Source organism: Equus quagga, chromosome 11 (genome assembly GCF_021613505.1).
Source record: "Equus quagga isolate Etosha38 chromosome 11, UCLA_HA_Equagga_1.0, whole genome shotgun sequence".
Classification (NCBI taxonomy): domain Eukaryota; kingdom Metazoa; phylum Chordata; class Mammalia; order Perissodactyla; family Equidae; genus Equus; species Equus quagga.
This window is the reverse complement of record NC_060277.1, coordinates 31111552-31129454: the sequence shown is the minus strand read 5'-3', so window position 1 is coordinate 31129454 and position 17903 is coordinate 31111552. Positions and strand designations below refer to the sequence as shown.

Genomic DNA, 17903 nt, shown 5'->3' with positions numbered 1-17903 from the left:
CATTTAGGTCAGGGATGAATTATGAGTTAATTTTTGTGTATTGTGTGAGGTGAGGATCAGCTTCATTAATTTTTGTGTGGGTATCCAGCTGTCCAAGCACCATTTGTTGAAGAAACTGTTCTTTCCATTTAAATGGTCTTGACATTCTTGTTGAAAATTAATTGACCATAGATATACGGGTTTATTTCTGAGCTCTTACTTATATTCCACTAGTCGAAATATCTAGCCTTTGCCACTACCACACTGTTTTGACAACTGTGGCTTTGCTTACTACAAAGCGTGAATCTTCCAACTTTGTTCTTTTCTTTCATGATCGTTTTGGCTATCCAGAGTATCTTGCAGTTCCATTTGAATTTTAAGATTAACCTTTCATTTCTACAAGAAAAACAGTTGGGATTTTGATGATTGCATTGAATTTCCAGATTGCTTTGGGGATTATTGCTATGTTAATAATATTAAGCTCTCCCAATCCATGATTATGAGATATCTTTCCATTTATTTAGATCTTCTTTTCTTTCTTTCAGCAATATTTTGCAGTTTTCAATTTACAAATCATGCACTTCCTTGGTTACATTTATTTCTAAGCAATGTTTTGATGCTGTTGTAAATGGGATTTTTCCTTAATTTCTTTTTTGGATTGTTCAGTATTAGTGTATCAATATACAATATAATAAATTCCATGATGATCTTATATTCTGCAACTCTGCTGAATTATTTTCTTAATTTTAATAGTTCTAATTAGTTCTTTTTTCTGTGGCTTGTTTAGGATTTTCTATATTTAACATCGTGTCATCTGCAAACAGATAGTTTTAGTTCTTCCATTCCAACTTAGATGCCTTTTATTTCTTTTTCTTTCCAAGTTGCTCCAGCTATACCTTCCACTATAATGTTAACTAGAAATGGTAAAATTAGGCATCTTTCTCTTATTCCTGATCTTAGGGTTAAAACTTTCAGCCTTTCACCATGGAATATAATGTCTTCTATGTTTTTCTCATAGATGTCTTTTAGCATGTTGAGGAAATTTCCTCCTATTTCTACGTTAAGGATTTTTTTTCCTATGGAAGAGTGTTGGATTTTGTCAAATGCCTTTCTGCATCAATCAAGACGATGATGTAGCTTTTCTCCTTTATTCTATTAATGTGGTGTATTATATTGAAGGATTTTCATATGTTGACCCATCCTCGCATTCCTAGATTAAAACTTACTTGGTCAAGATACATAATCTTTTGAATATGCTGCTGGATTCAGTTTGTCTGTATTTTGTTGAAGATTTTTGCATCTATACTCTTAAGGGAAATTGGTCTGTAGTTTTATTTTCTTGTGAAGTCTTGATCTGGTTTGGTAGTAGGGTAATGCTGTCCTCATAAATGAATTAGGAGGATTCCCTCCTCTTTTATTTTTTGGAAGAGTTTGAGAAGGATTTGTGCCAAGACTCTTTTAAATGTTGGTAGAATTCACGAAGAGTTCATCTGGTTCTGGGCTTTTCTTTGTTGGGAGGTTCTGGATTTGTGATTCAATCTCTATTTGCTAAAGGTCTCTTCAGATTTTCTATTTCTTCTTGAGTTAATTTTGGCAGTTGTGTCTTTCTAGAAATTTGTTCATTTCATCTGCATTATCTAATTTGTTAGTGTACAATTCTTCTTATAACTCTCTTATAAACGTTTTATTTCTACAAGATTGGTAGAAAAGGCTTCTTTCACTTGACACTTCTCTAGTTGTTTTCTTGGTTGGCCTAGCTAGAGATTTGTCAATTTTGTTGATCTTTTCAAAGAACCAACTTTTGGTTTCATTGATTCCCTCTACTGTTTTTCTGTTCTTTATTTCATTTGTCTCCATGGTAATTTTTATTGTTTATTTCTTTTTCTAGGTTTGTGTTTAGTTTCATCTTATGTTTCTAGTTTTTTAAAGTATAAGTTTAGGCTATTGATTTGAGATCTTTCTTCTTTTTCAATGTAAGCATTTATAGCTATACATTTCCTTCTGAGAACTGCTTTCACTACATCCAACAACGTTTTATATGTTCTGCTTTTATTTTCACTCATCACAAAGTATTTTCTGATTTCCTTTCTAATTTTCTCTGTGGCCTATTGGCTAGGTGGATTGCTCAATTGCCACATATTTGTGCATTTTCTAGATTTCCTTCTCTTGTTGATTTCCAGTTTCATTTCATTGTGGCTAGAGCAAGCACTTTGTATGATTTCAACTTTTTTAATTTGTTGAGAATTATTCTGTGCCCTAACATATGGACTATCCTGGAAGACATTCTATGTGCAATTGAGAACGAGGATTCTGGTGTTTTGGGATAGTCTTATACATATCTTTATTAAATCTAGTTGATTTATTGTATTGTTCTCAAGTTTTTTATTTCCCTGTTGATTTTTTGTTTAGTTCTTCTATCAGTTAATGAAAGTTGGACATTGAAGTGTCCAACCATTAATGTAGAACTGTCTACTTCTCCCTTCAGTTTTGGCTTCATATATTTTGGGTTCCTGCTTTTAGATGCTCATACGCTTGTAATTTATATGTCCTTTTGATGGATTGACCCTTTTATCAATATTTTATGTCCTTCTTCTCATGTAACAATTTTTGACTTGGACTCCATTTGTTTAATATTAGTACAGTCACTCTTTTGGCAACTATTTGCATGAAATATATTTTCCCTCCTTTCACTTTCAACCTATTTTTGCCTTTGGATCTAAAGTAAGTCTCTTGCAGATAATATATAGTTGGATCATGTATGTTTTTTAATATTTATTCTGCCAATCATTGCCTTTTAAGCAGAGACTTTCATCCATCTACATTTAATGTAATTACTGTTAAGAAAGGACTTACTTTTGCCATTTTGCCATTTGTTTTCTATATGTATTGTATGTTTTTTATTTCTCTATTCCTCCATTACTGCCTTCTTTTGTTTTTAACTGATTTTTTTGTAGTGTACTGTTTTGATACCTTTCTCTTTTACTATATATCTTTTACTTAATTTCTCAGTGGTTATTATAGGGATTACATTTAACATCCTAGTTTATAGCCATCTAGTTTGAATTAATACCAATTTAGTTTCAACAGTATGCAAAAACTTTCCTCCTATATAGTTCTTCCCCCTCTACATCGTTATTGTCATAACTGCATCTTTATATGTATGCTTATTAACATAGATTTATCATTATTGTTTTATGCATTTCATGAAATTTTAAATATGTTCTTTAAAAAAGAGGAGTTACATACCAAAATGAAAATAATATGGGTTATTATATTTACCTATGTAGTGATTTTTTTGTGTGTTTTTTATTTTTCCCTATGACTTCAGTTTACTGTCTGGTGTTCTTTTATTTCAGCCCAAAGAACTCCATTTCACATTTATTGTATGGCAAGTCTACTGGAAACAAATTCCCTTAACTTTTGTTTATCTGAGAAGGTCTTAATTTCACCTTCATTTTTGAAGGATACTTTTGCTGGATATAGAATCTTGGCTGACAGTGTTTTCTTTTAGCACTTTAAAAACCTGCTGTTTTCTGGCCTCCATGATTTCTGATGAGAATTGGCACCTTATTGAACATCTCTGTATGTGACAAACCACTACTCTCTTGCTGGTTTCAAGATTTTCTCTTTGTCTTTCTCTTCTAGCAATTTGATTGTAATGTATCTTGATGTGGACCACTTTCAGCTTATTCTACTTGGAGTGCATTGAGTTTCTTGTGCAATATTTTTCATCAAATTTGAGAACTTGGCCGTTATTTCTTCAAATATGCTTTCTACCCCTTTTCTCTCTCCTGTCTTCCTGAGAATCCCATGGTGCATTTCTGAGTCCACTTGATGGTGTTCTACAGTCCCTTATGCTCTCTTTATTTTTCCTCATTCATTTTTCTCTCTATTCTTCAGGGAGAATAATTTCAATTGACCTATCTTTAGTCAGAAACAGTTGACTGATTATTTCTTCCACCTGTTCAAATCTGCTCTTGAATGCTGCTAGTGAATTTTTCATTTCAATGTTGTAATCTTCAAATACATAATTTCTTTTTTTTTTTTTGAGAAAGATTAGCCCTGAGCTAACTACTGCCAGTCCTCCTCTTTTTGCTGAGGAAGCCTGGCCCTGAGGTAACATCTGTGCCCATCTTCCTCTACTTTATATGTGGGACGCCTACCACAGTATGGCATGCCAAGTGGTGCCATGTCCACTCCCTGGATCCAAACCGGTGAACCCTGGGCCACTGAGAAGCCGAGCATGTGAACTTAACTGCTGCACCACCAGGCCGGCCCCTCAAATACATAATTTCGATTTGGTTCCTTCTTATAATTTCTATTTCTTTATTGATGTTCTCTAGTTGATGAGCCGTCACTCTCATGGCTTCCATCAGTTCTTTGTCTATGGTTTCCTTTATCACTTTGATTATGTTTGAAACGGTTGATTTAAGTCTTTTCTAGTAGGTCCAATGTCCGGTCTCAGTTAGGAACAGTTCCTATAAATGAGCTACACTTTCTTGTTTCTTTCCATAGTTTTAATTTTTGTTGAAAAATTTTTGAATACTTTGAATATTGTATTGCAGTATAATTATACAGCAATCCTGTAAATCAGATTCCACCTCCACCTAGGATTTGTTGTTATTGTTTATTGTGGTTGTTTTTTGTTTGCTTAGTAACCTTGCTGAACTAATTTTGTAAAGTCTGTATGCTTTGTTGAGTGTGGCCACTGAAGTCTGTATTTGTTGTGTTAGTGGTCCTCTAATGATTTTACTGAAATTTTCTTAAACTTCTGAGACAAAATAACAACAAACAGAACTCTCCCCATCTTTATAGTTTGTCTGTATATCAGGGCATTCCATCACTGTTTAGCCATGCAATTCTACCCTTCCTCCCTTCCTGCTTTCTCAGAGCCTGAAGTCCAGCCAGAGGTAAATGCTTAGGGTCTTCTCAGTTCTTTCTGAATATACATTCTGCTATAGGCATGTACATGGGCTTCTAGATTTCTTTGAATACACTAGAGCTTTCACAGCTGTATTTCTCCCAAGTATCTCTTTCCCTGGCCTCTTCTGTCCCAGGCATTTTGGTCATCTATTTCTTGCCCCTGCTGTTATCTCTTGCTCAGGAGGTAGTGGCTAATATATTTGCCTTTAAATGTTTATGAAAACGCTACCTGTGAAGCAGCTTCAGCCCTGGTGAAGCTCCTATGTAGGTGAAACAAAGACAAGCCCTTGAGGCAGTCCTTCAGGGAACCATCACACAGGTCAAAATGCAAAACTACCTTCTTTGAGAATAGGCCCATACTGTTCACTATGGTACCCACAACCTGCACCAGGAAACACAGGCTGCCATTTTCAAGGCTGCTACAGAATTGGGGAGTGGAGGATAGCAGTAACAGGGTAAATTGATATGCCACAGAGCTTTTCTACCAAATTCTGCAGTTTTTGTCTTCACAAAACATTCCTCTGCTTGTTGTAAGTTTTTATTAGATTACACAGTTCCTGAAAAATTGATTCCTAAAAACTCCGACAGTTTTTGCTGCTTTATTCATAGCTTCTATGGCTGCTTTTGCTCTACAACTGCAGAGTTGAGTGGTTGCAACTATATTGTCTGCAAAGCCAAAAATATTTACTATTTGGTTTTTAAGAGAAATTTTGCTGACCTCTGTTCTATAAATCTGTATGTAGAACTTACATAAAAATATTTGTTTAATGAATGCATGCATGGATGCATTGGTGGATGAATGGATGGATGAACAGCAAAAATATTTTACATATGTATTTTAGCATGAGGTTATCAAATGTAAATATCTACATGCATTTTGTTAAACATCATATGAAAACTTAAAAGTACTCTCTTAGAAGAGCATGATAATTCATTGATCATCTTTGGAGCTGCCATTTTTACTTGTAGTCACTATTCCATGTAGGAATAGTGGTAGCCAATAAAAATCAAAACATGCCAATTGAAAACATCCATTAGTATTGAGGAAACATTTCTATTGTTATCATAAGCTGTTTTTTTTTTTCCAAGTCATTTAATACTTTGTGCGTTCTTAATCTATCCAGGAGTGTTGCTTTTTAGAGCAGTGGGATATGCCATGGTCAGATAGTTACAGTGAGCTGATCACGTATTTGTTAAAGAATTATCCATCTTAGTATTTCTGTCCTTTCATCCTTAATCTTTCTCTTAAAAGCATGATTCTGAAATATGATAAGGTACACCTGAAATTTACACAATGTTATAAGCCAATATGACCTCAATTTAAAAAAAAAAAGCATGATTCTCCACTTTGCATTCTCTTGACCATCCTTGGGCAAAACGTTGGGGATTTTTTTCCCTCATTTTAAGGTGTAAGTTCTATAGTTGTAAAAAGCTGACTCACCTTCCTTAAGAGCAAAATTCAGCAGCATCATTGCCCCCGCCATTTATGCTGCCCATCCATTAGCCTTCTGCTTTGAATTAACTTCATAGCACCTACCTTGATCTCCACACTCTTTGAAAACCAAATTTCTCTGTTATTATTTATTATTTAATGTTTTTAGTGTGAGGGCAGTGATAGGCTACAGAGGGTGTGTACATAAGACTCAGAAAATAAAAAGAAATAAATCATTCTTGGGAAAATATAAACTACTAAGTTTTAATCCCCATAACTTTATTTTAATACGGTGTTATTATTGCAACCATAGTGTCTCCTTCAATTGGCCCATAGGAATGCTAATAAAAAAAGATGTTTGTTTGTTTTGTCAACTTTTCTTAATTAAGGAAAAATTAAGGGCCGTTAACAATACAAATATAAATACATAAAATTTAAATACTTTAATACTATTCTTAGTTGAGGATATTGTTACCCATAAACAACCAGAGTTTCAGGTGGTTGCCATAAACTAATTATATTGTTGAGCCATAACTGACATATAACCTTATGTTAGTTTCAAGTGTACAACAAAATGATTCAATATTTGTATATACTGCAGAATGATCACTACAATAAGTCTAGTTACCATCTGAGACTATAAAAGTTACAAAAATTTTTTTTATTGTGATGAGAACTTTTAAAATTTACTCTCTTTAGCAATATAATGTTGTTGACTATAGTCACCATATTGTACGTTACATCCTCATGACTTTTATTTTATAACTGTAAGTTGTCAGAAACTAATTTAAAAGTTTTATGGTCATAAGTGTAAATTCAGAAGCAGACTGGGGCTAACTGACTATCCATTTCTGTTCTCTGAAAGAAATGATTTGAGGTCCACAGTGTCATAGGTCTTGAGATTCACCAGAATGCTCTAAAACAAGACACAGTAGTGTTTCTCAAAAATATACTCTATAACAATATTCCCCCTCTGGTAATTAATGAAGCAAAGTAAAGCAACCGTGTAAATAATACAGCATAATATGAAATAGATAAGAATCCCAAATTCATCACTAGATCGGGAGGGATTTTTCACAAGGGCGGGGATTTTTAGGTAATGTTTTGTTTTGGTTTTCATTGTTGTTTACTTGGAGACTGAAAGAGTGCAGGTATGCAGTAGACGTTCAATCCATGTTTGAATAAACAAATAAATTAGTTAGTTTAGCCTTATCATTGTAACACCAGGGGATATTGTATACATATCATATAAAATTAATTTGCATTTTTATTTCCTATCTTTTGAACATTACGGGTAAGACAATCCTAGTTCAAGGGTTAACACATGTAAGATAATTTAGCTCTCTCTAGATAAGGGCTGAGGGATATATGAGTCATACACTTAAAAACTATAAAATTTTATTATATTTAAATAAAACATTTTGTACCGCCCAACCTTAAAACATGTTTCAATTTTTCAGAACTTCGTTGTGGGTTTATTCTGTGCTAACTCCCAGTCTAATGCAGATAAAAATGTATGAGTTATTGGGTTCCTTAAAACTGGAGTTGATAGTGGAAATGCTGACAAATCCTTATTACAGATGCCAGTGGAATGAAGTGCCTTTACCTCCAGCAAATGCTGATGTGGAGATTTAAGACTCTATGAGAAATCAGTAAAGTTTCCCAGGAGAGTTTTATCATATTATTCATTGAACTCAGTATGTGGTACAGTAATTGCTTCTGGTACCATTTTTCTTTTCTTACACAAGGTTATTATTTATCCTTGTGCTGTGTGCAACAGAGAAAGAGAGTCTAAAGGAGAGTCGTAACTCGATGTAAACTATCTTGTGACACAGTGTAGCTGGCGATAGGAATCACAGCTGTAAAGCTGTGTCTTACTTATCAGAATTAAATATGGGAAGAATGACATTTGACATTGTGGAGATACCTACTAAAAAGATACACTCAGACCACATAATTTTTTCTAGCGATATGAAAACCTGTTTAAAATATATATCTAAAAATAGACTTTTTAATCTCCCAGGGAAAAACAAATTTATTTGCCTGTGACAGAAGTTTTCTTATTAGCTCAGAGGTGAAGGAAACCAAATTAATAGGTATTATGGTTAATACAAAAAGCTGGGTTAATGAGATTTAAATAGCATAATAATTTTTTAAATTTGTGCTCTACTTTTGTACCTTGTGCACATATATCCCTCACATGCCTCATACATTCTTCAGTAATCACTAGCTTTCATTATATTTTTTACCAATATTCAAGTGAGTTTGTATGAAAGATATACCATAAATATTTTGGAAAAAAAATTAAAATAGAGACAATGATGATTTAATAGTGCAAATAGGGAAAAAAAAACATTTATTAGACACTCATATATTGCTACCTAAATCCAATGGGCTTAAAATATGCTATTTTTCACAAATTCTGTACTTTTATGTTAAAAACATATTCTTATGCAGAAAGAAGATAATTTTTGATGTAGATAATGAATTTTCTGGATTATATATTTACTTCTTTTCTGCAAATATTGTTTTGATTGCGTTTTTCAACCAATAAATGTATTACCATTTTGCATTGATTGAAAAAATAATAATAAAACCATACAATGCATATTAAGTTATCTAATGAGTTATGTGCCCTTATGAATTCACGTGGAGTTTGGACATGATCATTAGGAACCATTTAATGTGGGAAGCATCATGCGGTGGTGAGTGGTCCAGCAGTCTGACTACCTGGGTTGTATACTGGCTGTTGACATCGGGCTAAATACTTCTCATCCCTGCTCTCAGTTCCTTCATTTGTAAAATATAAATAATGTTACTGACCTCACATGGTCGTAATGAGGAATAAATGAGTTCATCCAAGGAAAGCACTCAGAAGAGTGCCTGGCACAAAGTAAGTGCTTGGGAAATATTAGCGCTATTACTTAGTGCATGGAGATTGACAAATGGTCAATCGTTGTGACTTTTAAGTAAAAAATATACAGAGATTTATTTATAATTCAGAAACTGACTGAAGCCAAAGTATGAAGTTGATAGAGTTAATCTATTGTACAAACATGCTTCTTTTGGTTACCACTCCACCAGCCCCAAATTTTCAGGCTGTTCTCTTCTCTGCAGGGGAACATGGTGTGTTCTTCTCAAATCCCTAACCCTGCTCCTCCCATGGGTTAGGGACCCATTTGTTACCACCATACCTGAACCCCATAGGGAAAGTTACCTGTCTTATAATTTTTTTCTTCAAGTTCAAGTTCACTTGGCTTCCTCAATTGACCAGAGCAATCCATTTCCATTCAATTTATTACAGCAGTCATTTTATTTGTAAGTCTGTTATGTGCCTGTTGATATTTGGTGCTTTTGATGCAAATTTAAGTAACTGTCTTGCCATATAAATTACTCAACTCTAGTTCAGAAGATATATATGTAAATCAGCACTCACTACTCAACATAATAAATATTAGTAGTAAAAAGCATTCAGAAGTTGTTTTTGGAAACCAGAGAAGGAGACACTTGAGTATGCCTGAATTATGAATGCCCAGCACAGGAAAGCTGGTTAGCTGAAGGGCTTCCTCCTTTTCCATGGTAATAAGGGCATTTAAACTGTGATCTGTGGAAACGTGTTCTCTAACTTAAAAGACTAGCAGGCCAGGAAGAGTAGAGAGGAAAATGGGTATAACAACTCTGAGGATGGAAGAGTACTATATGTGTCACATCCCTAGTATTCTGTGTACCTCTGGGGAATATATTTTATATGTGATCACATAGTACCAAAAAATTAGACAGGATCCTAACGCTCCTTTTGCCTTATGGTAAGCCCAAATATCTAGCTTTGAATTTAGTTACAGGTTAATTTCTGATTCCTATGCGTTTGACCTAATTCCATTGAAAAAACCAGCATATATGAATTTTCCATGAGTGATTTTATGGTATAGAAAACAACATAACATAGTAGGAAAAGTATGTATCTTAGAATTTGGAAAAGAGAGTTTAATTCTCTTCTTCATTCCTTCTTAACTGATCGTTATCTCTTCTTAGTTATGTGACCTGGGAAAATTATTTAACCTCTCTGAAAAATGACAACTGTAAAATAGTCCTAATAGAACTCCATTGAAGCATATGAAAATATGTTCAACATCATATGTCCTTGGGGAATTGTGAATTAAAGCCACAGTGGAAAATCAGTACACATCTATTAGAATGGCCAAAATCCAGAACACTGACAACACCACATGCTGGCCAGGATGAGGAGCAACAGGAACTCTCATTCATTGCTGGTGGGAAGACAACATGGTATAGCCAGTTTGGAAGACAGTTTGGGATTTCTTACGAAACCAAACATACTCTTGCCATATGATCTAACAATCGAATACCTTGGTATTTATACAAATGAGTTGAAACTTATATCCGTACAAAACCTGCACATGGATGTTTATAGCAGCTTTATTCGTAATTGGCAAAACTTGGAAGAAACCGAGATGTCCTTCAGTAGTGAATAGATAAATAAACTGTGGTACATCCAGATAATAGAATGTTATTCAGCACCAACAAGAAATGAGCTGTCCAGCCATAAAAAGACATGGGAGAACCTTAAATGCATATACTAAGTGAAAGAAGCCAATCTGAAAAGGCTACATACTGTATGAATCCAATTATATGACATTCTGGAAAAGAGAAAACTGTAGAGACAATAAAAAAGATAAGTGGTTGCCAAGGTTAAAGTGGAGAGAGGGATGAATAGGCAGAGCACAGAGGAATTTTAGGGCAGTGACACTATTCTCTATGATACTACAATAGTGGACTGCAACATGTCATTATATATTTGTCAAAACCCACAAAAAGCCCAACAGCAAGAGTGAAGGCAAATGTAAACTACGGACTTTGAGTATTAATGATGTGTCAGTGTAGATTCATCAGAAATAACAAATGTACCACTCTGGTGGGGGATGTTGATAGTGGGGGAGATCAGGCATGCGTAGGGGCAGAGGGTAAGGGGAACTCTCTGTACTTTCCACTCAATTTTACTATGAACCTAAAACTAAAAATAAAGTGTATTAAAAATAAAGTGTATTAAAAGTCCATTGAGGGGCTGCCCCTGTTGCATAGTGGTTAAGTTTGTACACTCTGTTTTGACAGCTAGGGATTCGTGGGTTCAGATCCCAGGCATGGGCATACACACTGCTCATCAAGCCATGCTGTGGTGGTGTCCCACATACAAAATACGGAAAGACTGGCACAGATGTTAGCTCAATGACAATCTTCCTCAAGCATGAAGAGGGAAATTGGCAATAGATGTTAGTTCAAGGCCCATCTTCCCCACCAAAAGAAAGTCCATTGAAAATTATTGGTAAGCTAAAATAATGAAATAATATTAATAAGCTGGTATTTATCAGGTTCCTTTTATTTAATTCTCAATATGACTTTAAAATCTTGTTAAATTCACTTAGAGATGAAAATATTGAGTCAGAGAATTCACTAATTTATCAATCATTTATTCAGTTAATATTTACTTAGTACCTATTATGTGCTAGTCATTGTCTTAGGCACAAGAGATACTATAATGAGTCAATATGGATATTATAATTCCAGGGGAGTGAGACAAACAAAAAGCAAGTAAGCCAACAAATAAATCAAATAATTGAAGATTAATGAACTATTATGAGAAAAGAAATAAAGTCCTGAGATAGAGAATAATAGGATTTTCTTTAGATAAGGAGCCCAGGAAAGGTTTCACATTTAATTTGAGCCTTAAAGGAAGTAAGGAACCTCACCATTTGAAGGGCAATATAGACAGATGGTACAATATGTTAAAAGGCTCTGAGGCAAAAAATAGCTTGGTACTCGAGAAACCTCCATTCCGTTCTGAAAAGAAGACATTTAGAATTTCAAGAGAAGATGAAGTTGGAGAGGGGAAGGTAGAGTGTAAGCCATTATGATACTTTATTCATTTAGCACATGTTTTTTCAGCACCAAACTAGTTGCCAGTCATTTTTATAGATGCTGAGATATATTAATGGACATAACCTTCAATGTCTCTACACTGATGAGTTTATATTCTGATAGAGGAAGAAAGAAACACACACACCAATACATACATACATACATTCACACATATATATTTCAGATTGGGATTAATGCTATGAGGAAAACAAAGCAAGGCAAAACAATGGAGAATAACATAGAAGGGACATATAATTTATATACAGTGTGTTTTGTCTGGAGAATTGATACTTGAACAGAGACCTGAATGATGAGAATGAAATAGCCATGTGAAGATCTTAGGAAAACCCTCCCAGTCAGAAAGGCAGGAAGGGAAGGCAATACAAAGACCTCAAGTCAAGAATGAGTTTGGCAAGTTTGAGGACCAGAAGGAAAACCAATGTGTCTGGAATATAATGAAAGAGAGGAATGAGAAGCTAAGTTCAGAGAGGAAAGTGGACAGGGTCTTAAAGGTCAGAGTGAGCAGCTTTGCTTTTATTCTAGTTTTAGTGAAGAGCCACTGTTGGGTTTCAAGGAGATGCATGATAAAATAATATTTAATTTTTGAAAGATCACTATGACTTTCTATAGAACATGGACCGTAGGAACATGTAAATTAAAAGGAGAGGTAGGAGGCTACTCAGGAATCCAGATGAGAAACACAGATCGCATGAAACATGATGGTAGCCAGAATGGTGGAAAGAAATTGATAGGTTCAGGATATGTTTTGACGGAATCACTTGCAGGATTTCCAAAGGATAGGACACAGAGTGAGTGATTCCATGGATTTTGACTTGATCGATTTTGTGAATACTGGAGCCATTTACCAAGATAAGAATAGTGAACAGTGGTAGAACAACAGGTTTCAAGGGTCGTGACAGGGGATTTGAATGTTATTCTAAAGGCATTGGCAATCTATTGGATGGTTTGAAGTAGTGTGTGTGGGGGGTATAATCCAATGTATTCTTTAAGAAGATCACTTTTGTTGCTCTATAGTGAGTGAGCTAAAAGAAAGGGAAGCAAGGATAATGTCTTAAGTAACTGGGTAGATAATGGTGCCATTTTCTGAAAGCAGAGAAAAGGTGTACAAGTTTTGGGGGGAATAAGAATTCCATGTGGGAATTAAAGGATGTAAGATGCCTATGAGACATTAAGTGGTGCTAACAACTGCTGCTAGATATGTGCCCAAGGCTCACTTGGAGGGGTCTGGGTCAGATATATATATAGTTTGGAGTCATCAGCATAAAGATGTTATTGAATTTTATGGGTGTGTGTAAAATTATTTAGGGATAAATTTTAAGAAAAGAAGGGGAGAGGGGCCATAGCCAACTCTTAAGGGTCACTGACATTTAGAATAAGGCAGAAAAGAAACAGTGGCAAAGATCCTGCGAGGGTGTTCTCGTTGTGGTAGACGGGAAGCCAAGGGAGATTGGTGGCAAAGGCAAGGAGGGGAGTGTTAAAAAAAAAAGATCATGAGGAATAGTTAATCGTGTTAAGTGAACCTGAGAGGCTGCGTAGAAAGAGAACAGAGCCATGTCTATTGGATTCAGTGAACTGGAGATAGTCAAGGGAATTAAGTGGAGTGAGAGTAGAATGGATGGACTAGCAAATGGGACATGAATAAATTAAAGTAGCATGTGTAGACAACTTTTTCTAGATAATTGTCTATGAAGACAAACAGAAAAATTAGGCTATGGCAGAAGGGGGTTGTGAGATAAAGGACAGGTTATTGGAACAAGTACATATATTTTGAAACTAATTCTATATAAAGGCACAGATGGCTTATGAAGGAGAGGGAAGATGATTCAGTTAATACATCTTGGAGCAAGTAAAAGGTGATGAGAATGTGCTATATATCTCCCTTTTTGTCCCTCCAGATCCATTCTCCACTCTTCTTCACCCTATTCTCTGTCCCAGGAGCTGACCTGTATAGATTATATCAATAAACTCCTGTAACCTCTGGCTTTTTGAATGATTTCCTAGCAGGAAATTGAAGAAAGAGAGGAAAGTAAAGTCATGGTTTCTATTCCCATGGATCCCTCCTGTGGTTGCCTTAGATTGGCTGTATTTCTCAACTGAAGATCACTACTCTGCTCAAAGAGGCATCCTGTTTGCCACTGACCCTGACTAATACAAGAATCAGAACATAAGTCTATGGATTGGTCTGATAAGCAGAGTGATCTTCCATAGCAGTAGACAAAGGGAAGAGAAAATGAGTACAGATAAGTGGGTTTGATGGGGCTTGTGGTAGCAAGGTAAAGGCATCACATGTGATTGCTTTTATTTTCTTACTGAGCTACTCAACTAGGAGTTACAGTGGGAAGATGTGAGTATAAAGAAAAATGGATGAAATGTTCATCTCATAGAGTTGGAAATACATCCTACCATAAAACATTTGAGGGTATTAATTTTAAGTGGAGACAATTAGCAATGTTCCACTCTTTAGGAGTAGCCACGGAGAAGACAAAAAATCATGTGACACATAGTTTTTGTGAGGCTGAATACCCCAGCGGAAGAGGGGTGAAGGACTTGAAAATGCATATAGTATAGAAATTATATTAATGGACTATGGGATCTAGGTCAGACATTGAAGTGAGGTCAGGAGGGGGTTGTTGGATAGTGGGAAAGTGTGGGGGTAACTGGATTAGAGGTCTTTATGGGACTGAAGAATTGTAGGCACAGGTGTGATTGAACAATGAGCTGGATGAATGGGCTATTAGAAATTCCGGTACAGAAGTAGATCATTTTGTGACAAATGCAGAGTGCAGTTTTGATCATGGGAGAGGGTGGCTAAATTCCAATGAGGGAAAGGATTTGGCAATGAGCAGGTAAAATGTTTGAGACCGATCATGTTGGATGTTTTATCTAGGTAGATTTTGAATACATAGAAATGTCAATAGGAGTTGGAAAAGATGTACGTCATTATATCTTGATTTCTGTGTAGACTACATCATGTTCACCACCCAAAGACTAATTTCCATCCATCATTGTACGTGTATGCCCTGTCACCTCTTTCCCCTCCCCCTCCCCCTTCCCCTCTGGTACCACCAATCTAATCTCTGTATCTATGTGTTTGTTTGTCGTTTTTATGTTCTACTTATGAGTGAGATCATATGGTATTTGGCATTCTCCATCTGACTTATTTCACTTAGCATAATACCCTCAAGGTCCATCTATGTTGTCACAAATGGCAAGACTTCATCATTTTTTATAGCTGAGTAGTATTCCATTGTGTATATATACCACATCTTCTCTATCCAGTCATCCTTTGATGGACACTTAGATTGTCTCCAAGTCTTGGCTATTGTGAATAATGTTGCAGTGACCATAGGGGTGCATGTATCTTTACATATTCTTGTTTTTTGGATAAATACATGACAGTGGAATAGCTGGATCATATGGAAGTTCTATTCTTAATTTTTTCATGCATCTCTATAGTGTTCTCCATAGTGGCTGCACCACTTTACATTGTGTATGAGAATTCCTTTTTCTCCACATCCTCTCCAACACTTATTTCTTGTCTTGTTGATTATAGCCATTCTGATATGTGTGAGGTGATATCTCATTGTAGTTTTGATTTGCATTTCCCTAATAGTGATATTGAACACCTTTTCATGTGCCTGTTGGCCATCTGTATATCTTCTTTGGAAACATGTCTATTCAGATCTTTTGCCCATTTTTTAATTGGGCTCTTTCTTTGTTGTTGAGATATATGAATTCTTTATATATTTTGGACATTAACCTTTTATCAGATATATGGTTTGCAAATATCTTCTCCCAATTGTTAGATTGTCTTTTTGTTTTGTTGATGTTTTTCTTTGCTGTGTAGAAGGTTTTTAGTTTGGTGTAGTCCCATTTGTTGTTTTATATGATATAAATTAATGTTAACCTCAATTTAAAAAAAATTGCAGCTAAAAAAGGAAGCTTTATAGTAATATTAATAAAACAAATTAAATTTAGTTTGAAAACAAGAAAAAAAAGAGTTGGAAAAGAGAGAAAATTGTCATCCAGTAGTTAAAAACTTGAAAAGTAAAGGCTTCCCTTCCCATGTAGTAAATCTTCTGATTCATATTTCATTGAATGACAGCAAATATAAAGAGAGTCTGGTGCAGTAGGGTGGCATGAACCTCAGAGAAGCAGAGATTATCACAGAAGGCAGGGGAAGAAATATTCTGTGGCAGCAATGAGGGGCAGGGAAGACACCTAATGTGTCTGTGTTTGAGAGATGTGGAGGTGACACTGAAGATAGTCTCTGTGACAGAGAGCTGAAGGAGAAGTGTGTCTTCAGGGTATAGTCCAGTAAAGCAGGGAGGTGGAAGGGGCATTCCAGAAATTACGTGAAGATGTAGAACAATGTGCTGATCTCTGCACAGGATTTATTTAGCACAGTGGAGCATCAAAATGAAAGGAAAATGGTCAGGTTAGAGTGTGCATGAAATTGTAGAGGGATATGCCAGGTCAACAGGGATGGGAAGGAAGATGGACTTAGTCTTTTTTCTGAGATGAGTATGGGCAAGCTCCCACATTATAGTCATGCATTGCTTAATGACAGGAATACTGTCTGAGAAATGTGTTGTTAGGCAATATCATCATTGTGTGACCATCATAGGGTGTACCTACACAAACCTAGATGGTAAAGTCTGCTACACACCTAGGCAGTGTGGCACTAATCTTATGGGACCACTGTTGCATATTCAGTCCGTTGTTGACCAAAACATCATTATACAGTGCAGGACTGTACTGTCATGTCCAAAACTCTAGGTATGATGGCCCTCATGGAATGACTGTTGTTCTCCAGGGGTTGTAAAGAGGATCATTGCATTCCTGGATAGACTGGCATGGCAGCCTCCTAAGATTTTTCACTTTGTTGTGTCTTTCTCTAAGAGAGCAGCTTCCAGAGGCTTTGCCCATGGTCAAATAGTAAGTAGTAGAGTCAGTTGAACCCTAGTTTATTTACAGCATAGTCCGCTGTACCCTGATCCACCTGTTCCCAATAAAATATGCTAATGCATGGATTCTCTTGGCACTTAGTTAAACATACAAATTATTAATAGGGACTGTTTTGCAGAGCCTTACAGGATTTGGCTTCTCACTTTCTTTTCAGTCTCATCTCATTCAACTAATTCCCTCACTTACTGGATGTGCCTTCAGTCATATTGATGGCTGCTGTCCTCTTTCTGGAACACTCCAGTGTCATTTTGGTCTAGGGCTTTTTACTTGCTGTGTCCTTAGCTTGAAATGCTCTTCTTTCAGATTTTCAAACGGCTAGATTGCTTCTCATCTTTTAGGTTCTACCTCATCTCTCATCTCCTCAGAGAAGACTTCCAGGCATATGATTCAATTTTGTCTTATTTTTCCTTCGTCTTGCCAAGGACCTTGTGGTTGTTCTGTATCTTATTGTCCTATTTTATGTTTTTGCACCATTTATCAACATCTGAAGTTATATGTTCTATTTGTTTAGACATTTATTATTGGTTTCCTCCTCTATATTATGAACTTCATGACTCAAGATTTCTCTTTTATATAGAGAAGGGCTGGCTTATAGTAGGTGTTCCATAAAATGTTAGATGAATGCATAAGTACTTGATAAGTGTTA

The 17903-nt window shown here is 35.6% G+C and overlaps 1 protein-coding gene across 2 annotated transcripts in view; it reads left to right on the top strand.

The window, feature by feature from the left end:
• The window catches only part of GRIK2 (glutamate ionotropic receptor kainate type subunit 2), a 610822-nt gene that overhangs the window by 403280 nt on the left and 189639 nt on the right, over positions 1–17903 (top strand). The window lies entirely within an intron of this gene.